At 41.5% G+C, this 12,915-nt stretch overlaps 1 protein-coding gene across 1 annotated transcript in view; it reads right to left on the reverse strand.

Moving 5' to 3' along the window:
- The window catches only part of LOC149201213 (Gut esterase (DUF1350)), a 419,478-nt gene that overhangs the window by 314,889 nt on the left and 91,674 nt on the right, over positions 1 to 12,915 (reverse strand). The gene's annotated exons all lie outside the window — the stretch shown is intronic.

Consider the following 12,915-nt stretch of genomic DNA (forward strand, 5'->3'; position numbering starts at 1 on the left):
AGGGTGATGCAGTCCTTGCGTCATCAAGGGTGAGCCGGGAAGAGGCAGCGTAGAGGCTAAGGAAGGCAAAAGAAGCCTCACGCAGTCGCTGGGAGGGTTGACGCAGTTGGTTGAGGAGGCCGGGATTACGCAGAGCCTAGGAGCTCTCACCTTCAGGTTGCTGGGGTTTAGAAGCCTGCAAGAATATTACAGAGTGGAGCTGGTGAGGTACTGTAGTCAGAACAATACCTGAGAGAGCAAGGCCAGAGGAGTTACTACCGAAGGTTTCCAGCCGAGGAACCCAAATCAGTGGTGCAGTTGCACAAGACAATCAGAGTAGGGGGCATCTCGACAGCGGCAGAAGGATTTCTAGGAGGGAAATCAGGACTCAGAGGGAGTCCAAAAGAGAACTTACAGACGGGAAGTAGAGACTCAGAGGAGTCGAACAGAGAACTTCCAAGAGGGAAGTAGAGGAGCATCATGGCACTACACGGAGTAAGAGACCAAGATAGACTGGACGGAGCATCGAACTTCGCAGTCTGGAATGCTAGAATCTTATTCGTACTTGACAGGAATCGTACCAAGAACTTCGCCTTGAAGGTAATAACTATCCAAGTCAACCCCAATGATAATGACAAGTACGAGGAGGCGATAGCGAGGGCCAAGAGAATTATCCTTGACGGGGTCAAGGATCATGTAGTACCACACATAGTCGAGAAGGAAACGATATTTGAGATCTGGGAGGCTCTCAAGAAGCTATACCAGCATACTTCTGTGCAAAGAAGAACGCTGCTTGAGAATTAATTGAGGTCGTATCAGATGAAGGGAGAACCGATTGACACCTTCCTCCGAGGACTAAATGAGATCCGAGATTAGTTGACTGCTATAGAGGCGACACCGGATCAAGAGCTGATGGTGAGGACAACCCTGAATGTTGTCTTAGAAGACTGGGAGGTGTTTGTCCAGAGTATACTGGGCAGAGGGACTCTCCCACCTTGGGACGAGATGTGGGCAGCTCTTCGCCAGGAAGAGATCAGACGACAGTTAAAGACGGGTAGTAGCAGCAAGGGGATCAAATTCAAGTAGGAGGAGGAAGATGTGGCCCTAGCATCTAAGGGAAAGCAGGAGAAGCGGAAGAAGAAAGATCTCTCCAAGATCAAGTGCTTCCACTGTGGGGAGCTGGGTCATTATGCGACCCAGTGTCCAAGGAAGAGGAGTAAGGGAGAGTCTTTCGAGACTAAGGCAACGCCAGCACGGGCAAAGAAGGAAGTTTTGACAGACGATGACTGTGCAATGAGTGCACACACACCACTTGAGCGGAAGTGGGGAGGCATCGAGTTGTAGTCAGGCGGACTACAGACGATGAGGGGCAGGATCCTTGAGGTACCCAACCTCTTGGATTAGACCTTGCTACGGGAGCCCCGAAAAGGAGTAGCAGGACTGGCTGAGTCAGGTAGAGAAAGATGCGGATGGAGTAGCAGAGAGAGCGAAAGTGCAGGATTCTCGAGACAACGCGAGGCTAGCACGTTGCAGCAGTCCGAGAGGCACAGGAGTGTTGCACCAGTGCAGGATGGCACAGAGAGGTGCAAGATGCAAGGAGTTGTTGCAGCAGTGCAAATGTCAGAAAGGGAGCACTTGTCAGCGGTAGAGGGAGCTTCAGCATCAATGGGTGTCTCTAGCCAAACAGGGAGGTCAGATTGGGATATCAGTTACTTACTTCTTAGTAACTGAGTTGCAGTGCAACAGTGGGCAACAGGATGCAACATGATGAGAGGAGGTGCAGTGTGGATGCAGTGCTGGGAGAAAGGACCAACAACAACACGGATGCAAAGGGAGCTGTCGTATAGATGCAGCAGTGGCAGTGGCAGAATGATGGGCAGCAGTGCAGAGTATGTTGGGCAGGAAGGCCTAGCATCAGCACAGGTACCGATGCCGGATGATCAGAGTAATACTTAGTAAGGAGTATTGCTAGAGCACAGTCCTCGCTAAGAGGGAGTGTTGATTTGGGGTAGCATCGGATGTGCTTTAGCCACGAAATTTGGTGGAGAGGTTGGGGCACATGAGATCTCCAATACCCAGAAAGGGTTTGGGCATATTCTAAACAGATCAGGAGATATTAAAATAATTAATATTTTTAATGGAGTCCCTAAGTCTAAACTTAGGGAAAATAAAATATTAATGTGTATTAATATGAATCTGTGTTAGAATGGTCCGAAAGACATGGATCAAGCTAGCTCTAATCTTAGCTGTTGATTAGGGACTTAATCTCGGTCGTTGGTATGTCAACAGGAAAAGTATAAGAGGAGGCTTGAGGGTCACTTGGAGAACACACTAGAGTGATCAGTCATTCTATTCTCTAGAGCGGGGTTTGCTAAGAGAGATAGAATTAGTCATCGGGAGATGCAACTGAGGGGCATTTGAGTACAGAGAGACAGAGCGGCAGAGATAGTGTCGGGAGAGCAGCGCAGTAGCCGAGGAGAGTGACGCAAAGCCAACCAGGGCTCACGCAGGGCCATGTAGAGGCAACCGAGAGCTATGCAGAGCCTCAGAGAGGCTAATGTTGCTGACACAGAGAGCCAGAGGGCTGGCGCAGGGCCTCCTAAGGCTGATGCAGACCCATCCGGGTTGACGCAGGGCCAGCGCTAGGCATAGAGGGGCTGACGCTGCCCAGAGAGACGCTGATGCTGGGGTTTTTGGGGTAGATTTGTGCTGAGTAGCTGCCAGAGGATTATCCGGGGTTTCAGCCAGGAGATTTGTCAGAAAGTGAGAGGTATTACTGCCAAGGAAATTCTCTGTTGGGTAGGCCAATTTCGGCACCCAGATTGTACTCTGATATTGCTTAATATGAAAACCCTCAGATTGCTGCACCGGTTCCCCACATTGGGTTTTTCCGGGGACATTCATCCAAAAATAATGGTGTCATATGGTGTGTGTTGTCGCGTGGATTGACACGACAACGCTCAGACCAGGGGTTGTCACTCTGATCCCCGATCCCTCCGTTTAAGCCTGTCTCCCGCGGCTAAGGGGGGTAGTCCCTGTAAGATGATGAGACCAACTGTCGACCAGTTGGTTGGGAGACACGAGATACGCTATAAAAAGGACGCGATGGATTTGATTAATTGAGTAGACCAGTGCCTTAAGAGATTGATGTAGAAACGATTACTTGTTAAATGATATAGGAACATAAACCGTGAACAGCAATCATTTGTCATCAAAAGGTATCAGCGAAATCACATCACCAAACGATATCCAGCGACTGAGAATTTTGAAAAAAAAGATAAATGCTTTAAACCACCACGAGAATCCTAGACCATTAACTAGATATCATATTCACATCTCGACTTGAAAAATTCAGATCTTAAGATATAACATGAAAAACAACTGAAACTGGCAAAAATGATTTTCCAAATTTTTTATGTGATAAAATGAAACCTAAAAACCCTAAACCCTGATAAAAACTGCATAAAGCAAAAAATTTGAAACCCTAAATCAGAGAAAATTGAAACCCTAAGACAACTGATTAATTTACAGATTTGGCCCCTTAACAGCCAGATTCAGCAATAAGAACGGAAATATTTTAACGAAACGAAAATTTCAGATTTGTCACTGTGAAGAACTTCAGAAAATTTCTCATGCAAATCAAATAAATAAACCGAATGATAGACCCAGGATCAAATCCAACTGGGCTCAGCAAAAAATGCTTGCGGGAGTTGGCTGGTTCAGCCGAGAACTTCCCCGAACGCCCACAAAATTCCTTCAGAAAATGTTTTCTGCACAGCTCAAAACAACCATCAACAAAGAGGGCAAAAATGCTGCTAGATCTCAAACAGTAATGGAGATACCTGCCATTACTTCAGAAACCCTAACAGCACCCAAACCCCAGCAAGTGAACAAGATACCTGTGCTCACAATACTCTATAAGAAGCTAATATTAATGGCTGAAAATAACATATGCAAAAAATGAAATGATCTCACAGCATTCCAAGAGAGTAACACCAGCAAGATATGGACCCCAAAGTCTTCCTTTATTAACCAAAAACAGATTTACAAGAGAGCTTCTTCAGTCTTAGACTCACAGATCGAATGAATCTGAAATGACCAGCTAAGACCCTATATAAAGGAAATGATCCCAACGGCTAGTTCGAATGATCCATGTAGAAATGATCTCGACTGTTGATGAAGATCAAGATATCTCTTGATCTCATCCGTCGATTTATTCAATTAATTTTTTATTATTATTTTTTAAATTTTTTAAATTTCTTATTATTTATCATTTTATTATTATTTTTTAAATTTTTAAATTTTTTTTATTATTTTTTATTTATTTCATTTTTTTAAATTTTTAAATTTTTTATTATTTATTATTTTTTAAATTTTTAAATTTTTAAATTTTTTTTATTTTTTATTTATTTCATTTTTTAAAATTTTTAAATTTTAAATTTTTTATTTATTTTATTATTTTATTTCATTTTTTAAATGGATCATCGAACTAAACCTTTGGAAACATCACCCAGGACCTAGGACTTAGGACTCACGAGGGGATTTAAAACATTTTTCGACCCTCAAGACACATTACATCATGACTTTTACAACTTACATCTCAAGGGGACAAGCCCACTTAACACAGACCTTCATAAATCACCCAGTTCTGCGACACAACTATAATCTAGCATATTAACACACTAGGATTCTCCTAAAGTTCTAATGACAAAATCAATCCCGGCTTTGGGGTCAAGTTTGAAGGAAAACTCTGCCGATCCATGGATCGGTGAGACGAAAAACCTTCCGGGACATAGATTATCATAGAAAGTTAGGTCCACCTAGGCAATTTTACATACATGACTCTGATCTGCTTACATTATTTACAATTCATACATGCAGACTGGTTTTACAATTGAAATGATCAAGCTGTTGATGACTGTAGGCTGGCACGGACATGTCGTTCAGGTGCTACCCCTTTCTGCCAAGAAAAGAGGGTGTACTGCATGGGAAGTTGACCAGTAGAGGTCAACATCTGGCTCTACTTGGGGACACGTTGCTGCTTGCAGGAATGTGAGAATCCAGAATCTACATCCATACAACACAAAAATAAGTAGCATCCATCCAAAATCATCATATACATTAAGCACAATAAAGATACAAGCTCTTCATTTATTAACTATCTAAAGCAGAAACGAAAATGCGGAAAAAACAAGGAGTAGGGTTAGAAATACGATACAAAGGATGCCCTACGGCAATAGATGTGTTCAATATAGTGCATACTGAGCATTTGCCTGCTTTCAAGCAAATCTGTCGGCTGCTTGTCGGATGTGCCATGTCCCATTTTGCATATGGTAGGACTCTTTCCTATCCGAAAATCAAGCTGCTTGCGGCCGTCTGATGCGTCAAATCTTCTTCTCATTTTCTTTCTCTTATGCTTTTTCTTTCTGGCAGGTTCAATTACTGATGACCTAGAACTTTCTATTTCAAAACTATCAAATGAAGTATGCGTGATATGTCTTTCTTTATCATGCATCTGATCTTTATCATTCTTAAGTCTGTCCGGATCACCTTCAATTAACCATCTTTCAATCGAATCAATAACCTCTTCATAATAAGATGGAGCTTGTTGCAACAAATGAGAAGGCTCCTGATCTGTTGATGTTCCCTGGTTTCTCTCATTTTCCAATTGCTGAAACCTTTGAATCTGTATTCTAATGGCATCCATCTGTCTAGAGTGTTCAACCTTTATATTACCGATTTGTCAGGGATGATGTTCTTCCATGTCTTTTATCATTTTATTGTTCTTTTCCTTTATGTCCATCAAGTAATGCTGCATGAAATTCATTTCTTCTTTATGATTCACTTGCATGTCAGCCACTTGATTATTATGATTGAACGTCATGATAGTCATTTCCTCATCCATAGTTAATAACTTGTTTTGCATAGAGTCAATTTCCTTATCATGATCAGCTTTCATTGTCACCATATTTTCCTCTAAGACTGACATCTTGCTTTGCATGATTCTAATTTCTGTTTCATGATTAGTCTTCATGGCCTCAATTTCTTTAGCATGGTGACTTTGCATGACCTCAATCTCCCTATTACGTTTTTCCAGATGGGTGCATAAAGTTTTCACATCATTGACATAATTAGTTGATTGATTTCCATATTTCTCACCAGCATCATTAGGTCTCGTATAATTTGCTTTTGCTCTTCTTTTTCATTGTCATTTGTCCCTGATTTTTCACTATCATGAACTTGATCTGCAATATTTCCAGTGGATGACACCTTCTGACATGATGAATCGTCTTGGGATCTTTCAGCTGGACCTCTTATCAAATTACTTTCATTCTGTTGCACAATTTTAGAGGCAGAAGGCAAGCTGTTTGGATAACCATATCTATTTTTAAAAGCATCGACAATGTCTTCTAAAGAAGTGAAAGATTCCTTTGGAAAATTGTTAAACCAATTCAAAGCATCATCTTTTAAAGAAAGGACAAATAGACGCATTTTGATATCACCATGACTAAACTGAGGGGGTCTGCAATATATGATCATGAAGCGAATAAAAAGGTCTAGATGCCTTTTAGCAGCGATTAGATCACCATCTGAAAAAATAGGTAATTCAGGAATGGCCTCCTCCGGAAGATCATGGAGACAGTGAGAAAAACGACATGGTTTAAATGAATAATCCATGATGAACAATAAGGGATCAGATGGATGATAGAACTAGCTCTTTGCTCAAGAAAATCAAAAGATGAAAGAAGTGGAGTCGCCACCCAAACAAGAAACACATCAAAGATATGTTGATGATATGGCGAAAAATACGGCAATAAAAGATCCAAATGCTAACCCAAAAGGTTGAATTTGCCAGCTCAAAATCAGAGATGAGAAGATGAATGATGAAAATATGTTGAAACACCAAGGACAGAAAAACTCAATCCCCAGCAACGGCGCCAAAAAATGTTGTCGCGCGGATTGACACGACAACGCTCAGACCAGGGGTTGTCACTCTGATCCCCGATCCCTCCGTTTAAGCCTGTCTCCCGCGGCTAAGGGGGGTAGTCCCTGTAAGATGATGAGACCAACTGTCGACCAGTTGGTTGGGAGACACGAGATACGCTATAAAAAGGACGCGATGGATTTGATTAATTGAGCAGACCAGTGCCTTAAGAGATTGATGTAGAAACGATTACTTGTTAAATGATATAGGAACATAAACCGTGAACAGCAATCATTTGTCATCAAAAGGTATCAGCGAAATCACATCACCAAACGATATCCAGCGACTGAGAATTTTGAAAAAAAAGATAAATGCTTTAAACCACCACGAGAATCCTAGACCATTAACTAGATATCATATTCGCATCTCGACTTGAAAAATTCAGATCTTAAGATATAACATGAAAAACAACTGAAACTGGCAAAAATGATTTTCCAAATTTTTTATGTGATAAAATGAAACCCAAAAACCCTAAACCTTGATAAAAACTGCATAAAGCAAAAAATTTGAAACCCTAAATCAGAGAAAATTGAAACCCTAAGACAACTGATTAATTTACAGATTTGGCCCCTTAACAGCCAGATTCAGCAATAAGAACGGAAATATTTTAACGAAACGAAAATTTCAGATTTGTCACTGTGAAGAACTTTAGAAAATTTCTCATGCAAATCAAATAAATAAACCGAATGATAGACCCAGGATCAAATCCAACTGGGCTCAGCAAAAAATGCTTGCGGGAGTTGGCTGGTTCAGCCGAGAACTTCCCCGAACGCCCACAAAATTCCTTCAGAAAATGTTTTCTGCACAGCTCAAAACAACCATCAACAAAGAGGGCAAAAATGCTGCTAGATCTCAAACAGTGATGGAGATACCTGCCATTACTTCAGAAACCCTAACAGCACCCAAACCCCAGCAAGTGAACAAGATACCTGTGCTCACAATACTCTATAAGAAGCTAATATTAATGGCTGAAAATAACATATGCAAAAAATGAAATGATCTCACAGCATTCCAAGAGAGTAACACCAGCAAGATATGGACCCCAAAGTCTTCCTTTATTAACCAGAAACAGATTTACAAGAGAGCTTCTTCAGTCTTAGACTCACAGATCGAATGAATCTGAAATGACCAGCTAAGACCCTATATAAAGGAAATGATCCCAATGGCTAGTTCGAATGATCCATGTAGAAATGATCTCGACCGTTGATGAAGATCAAGATATCTCTTGATCTCATCCGTCGATTTATTCAATTAATTTTTTATTATTATTTTTAAAATTTTTTAAATTTCTTATTATTTATTATTTTATTATTATTTTTTAAATTTTTAAATTTTTTTTATTATTTTTTATTTATTTCATTTTTTTAAATTTTTAAATTTTTAAATTTTTTATTATTTATTATTTTATCATTATTTTTTAAATTTTTTTTATTATTTTTTATTTATTTCATTTTTTAAAATTTTTTAAATTTTAAATTTTTATTTATTTTATTATTTTATTTCATTTTTTAAATGGATCATCGAACTAAACCTTTGGAAACATCACCCAGGACCTAGGACTTAGGACTCACGAGGGGATTTAAAACATTTTTCGACCCTCAAGACACATTACATCATGACTTTTACAACTTACATCTCAAGGGGACAAGCCCACTTAACACAGACCTTCATAAATCACCCAGTTCTGCGACACAACTATAATCTAGCATATTAACACACTAGGATTCTCCTAAAGTTCTAATGACAAAATCAATCCCGGCTTTGGGGTCAGGTTTGAAGGAAAACTCTGCCGATCCATGGATCGGTGAGACGAAAAACCTTCCGGGACATAGATTATCATAGAAAGTTAGGTCCACCTAGGCAATTTTACATACATGACTCTGATCTGCTTAGATTATTTACAATTCATACATGCAGACTGGGTTTACAATTGAAATGATCAAGCTGTTGATGACTGTAGGCTGGCACGGACATGTCGTTCAGGTGCTACCCCTTTCTGCCAAGAAAAGAGGGTGTACTGTATGGGAAGTTGACCAGTAGAGGTCAACAGTGTGTTTGCTTCTATTTCTTTTAGTTGTTGATCTGTAATACACTGAGCATGCACTAATGTTTATTTTCAGTATTTACATTGTAAATAACTTGTTAAGGAAAATAACAAGTCGGTAGGAATAAATCAGGTAAAGTGCATGGAGGGTTTTAACTAAGTAAACTTAGAAACTTCAACAAAATTCAAATTGGACAAAAGAATTATTATTGTTGATAAGTTTGACACTTGGGCAAGTGATCATAAAACGATTCGGAAATATATTTAAATATTAAAATGAACAAATTTGAATGAAAAGTATTTCCCTCCAAAACTCTCAAGTCGGCTAGATTCCCCAAAGCACCTATTAGGATCTCCATAAACGATTATAAATATGAATGGTTTATTTCTCATCAAAGGAGTTCAATAATCTCTTGAGGTTCGAAATAATTTCTAAGACTCCGTACTTCTCTGAGGTTTGTATGTTCATCAAAGAGGCTCACATCTATATCTCTGTGTCTCGCTGAGGTTCACTGTGAAAATTCCTAATCCTCAATGAACCCCTACTACAGCAAATCTGAATCTACTTCATGTTGAAATTTCTAAGTATTACCTGTTAGAAATTTTAATATTTTATCTGTATTCTTTGGTTTATTTCTCCTACTTGTTAATTACAAGCAAGTTATTTAAACATATAAACATCAAAATAAACACAAGACAATCTCAACCATCTACAGATCAACAGTTCAAAGAAATATCAAACACACAAGTGACACTATTATTTTTGGTCAACTCGTCCCCAGAAAAACCCAACTTGGGAAAACCGGTGCAGAATGCTGAGGGTTAGTTTATTATGCAGTGTATCCTTGAGTACAACTGGGTGCCAAACTGGCTGACTTGACAAAGAAAATAATCCGGCAGTAGTACCTCTCTATTTGGAAGCAGATATTCAGAAAATCTACCCCATGAAACCCTCTCCAACAACCTCTGAACCTCAACGTCAGCCCCCCTGGTGTCTGCGTTAGCGCTCTGAGGCACTGTGCAGCCTCTGGGACCCTCTACGTCACTCCTGTTGCCCTCCACGTGGATGACGCAGGCCCTCTGGCCTCTGCGTTGTCTCTGTTGGTCTCTGCGTGGCCTGCTCTGGCTTCTGCATCTACCTCTCTGCCTCTGCGCTGGTCTCTCGACACTATCTCTGCCTCTTTGTCTAGTACTCACTGCCCTTCGCTGTTGATCACTGATTCAACTTTACTTAGCAACCCCGCTCTAGTAAATCGAATGACTAATCATTCTGGTGTGTTCTTCAACCGATCCTTAAGCCTCCTCTTATACTTTCCCTGTTGGTCCTTCAACGACCGAGATTACATCTCTAATCAACGGCTAAGATTAGATTTGGCTTGATCCATGACTTTTGGAACCTTCTAACCCAGTTTTATATTAATACCCATTAATATTTTATTTTTTCGAAGTTTAGACTTAGGAACTTCATTAAAAATATTAATTATTTTAATATCTCCCAAACCGGTTAGAATCTGCCCAAACCATTTCTGGGTCTTGGAGATCTCATGCGCTTTAGCCTCTCCACCAATTTTCATGGCTAGAGCACATCCGATGCTACCCCAAATCAACACTCCCTCTTAGCGAGGACTGTGCTCTAGTAATACTCCACACTGAGCATTACTCTGATTATATGGCACCAGTACTTGTGTTGATGCTAGGCCTCCCCGCCCAACATCCTCTGCACTGTTGCATCCTGTATTGCTGCCCATGGCCCTGCCACTGCCACTGTTGCATCCGTACGACAACTCCCTCTGCATCCGTGCTGCTGCTGGTCCTTTCTCCCAACACTGCATCTGCACTGCAACCCCCTCTCATCATGCTGCATCGTGCTACTGCCAACTGCTACTGCACTGCAACTCAGTTACTGAGAAGTAAGTAACTGATCCACCCAACTACTGACATCCCTGTCAGGCTAGAAACACTCCCGATGTTGAAGCTTTCTTTGTTGCTAACGAGTGCTCCCTCTACTATCTTCGCGCTGCTGCAACAACTCCTTGCATCTCGCACCGCTGCAAACCTCTGTGCCATCCTGCACTGTTGTGTCGGAATTTCTAATTTTAACCCGTTAGAAATTCTTCCTGTACTATTTAATTTATTTCTTCCTACTTGTTCAATTACTTAACAAGTTATTTACCATGTAAATACCGAAAATAAATACAAGTACAGTATCAACACATACAGATCATCATCTGAAAGTAAACAAGCACACCAGTGACACCATTGTTTTTGGACTAATTTCCCTGGAAAAACCCAATGCGTGAAAACCGGTGCAGCTATTTAGAGGGTTTTATTATTACCCAAATTTAGAATACAACCTGGATGCCAGAAATGGCTCACCCAACAGAGAATGCCCTCGACAATAGTACCTCCCAATCGAAGGTAGATATTTTGGCTAAAACACCGGATGAACGATCCCACAACAACAATACAACTTCTGTTGCTCTGTGTTACTCTGATAAGGACTGCGTCACCATATCCGACTCTCCAGCTCTCAGTCTGTCCCACGAAATGCTCCCAGCGCTGCCTCTGGGCTCTGTGTCAGCCTCTCTGGGCTCTGCGTCAGCTTCTAGAGCCTTTGCGTCAACCCTTGGACCCTCTGCGTCTCACACGCTGGTACTCTCAGGCTCTACATAGCGCCTGGCTGCCTCTGCGTGGGCCTCTAGCTGGCTTTGTGTCCCTCTCCCGGCTCTGCGCTGATCCTCCTGGTACTAACTCTGCCTCTTTGCTATGTATTCACTGCCCCTCAACTGCAACTCTGATCACTCACACAATTTCCTCAACAAACCTTGCCCCAGAAAATCGAGTTCTTGATCTCTCTCGTTGTGTTTTCCAACTGACCCTCAAGCCTCCTCTTATACTTTTCTTGTTGGTCCATCAACGATTAGATTTGGCTGGATCCATGACTTTTGGACCATTCTAACCTAGTTTTATATTAATACCCATTAATATTTTATTTTTCCTAAGTTTAGACTTAGGAAGTCCATTAAAAATATTAATTATTTTAATATCTCCCGAACCAATTAGATTCTGCAAACCATTTATGGGTCTTGGAGATCTCATGTGCTTTAGCCTCTCAACCAATTTTCGTGGCTAGAGCACATCCGATGCTACCCCAAATCAACATGTTGCAACCTCCTCTGTGCCTCTCGCACTGCTGCAACCTGCTAGCTCTGCGCTGCCCGGGACTACTGCATTGTAGCACTCTCTGTCGCTTCACCCACATCCGTTTTTACCGACATCCGCCAGTCCTGCTACTCTCCTCGGGGCTCCCGTAGCAAGGTATAATCTAAGAAGTTGGGTACCTCAAGGATCCTGTCCCTCATCGCTTGTAGTTTTCTTGACTATAGCTCGATGTCTCCCCACCTCTTCTCTAGAGGTACATGAGCACTCATGGCACATAGAATAGTGAGGATCCTGACCTTCCAGATGACAAAGTTGGATGCCCCATCCAACCTGTCCTGATCCCTCAGTACGTTCATTGCCATCTCTGCTCTTCTCTTCGACTCCCTTTGAGTCGCTACTTCCCGTCTCGAAGTTCTCTGCTAGACTCCCTCTGAGTCTTGATTTCCATCCTAGAAATCGCCTGCCAACTGTCGAGTTGCAACTCTCCGATCTCCTATGCACCTGCAACATTGATCCAGATTCCTTGGCTAGAAATCCGCCTCGGTAGCGACTCCCTCTACCTTGGTTTTGCCCTGTTAGGTACTGTTCTGCCCACAGTACCCCACCAGCTTCACTCCCACAAACTTCCCACAACTTCCTATGCCCCAGCAACTGAAGGACTGAGCCTCTAGGCTCTGCGCAATCCCGACACTGGCAAAAATGCTCCCTCAGCCAACTGCATCAACCCTCCTGGTCTCTGCGTGAG

This window comes from Pinus tabuliformis, chromosome 2_1 (assembly GCF_031772625.1).
Source record: "Pinus tabuliformis cultivar Carrire ecotype Pingquan chromosome 2_1, CPIR1, whole genome shotgun sequence".
In the NCBI taxonomy this organism is placed as follows: Eukaryota; Viridiplantae; Streptophyta; class Pinopsida; order Pinales; family Pinaceae; genus Pinus; species Pinus tabuliformis.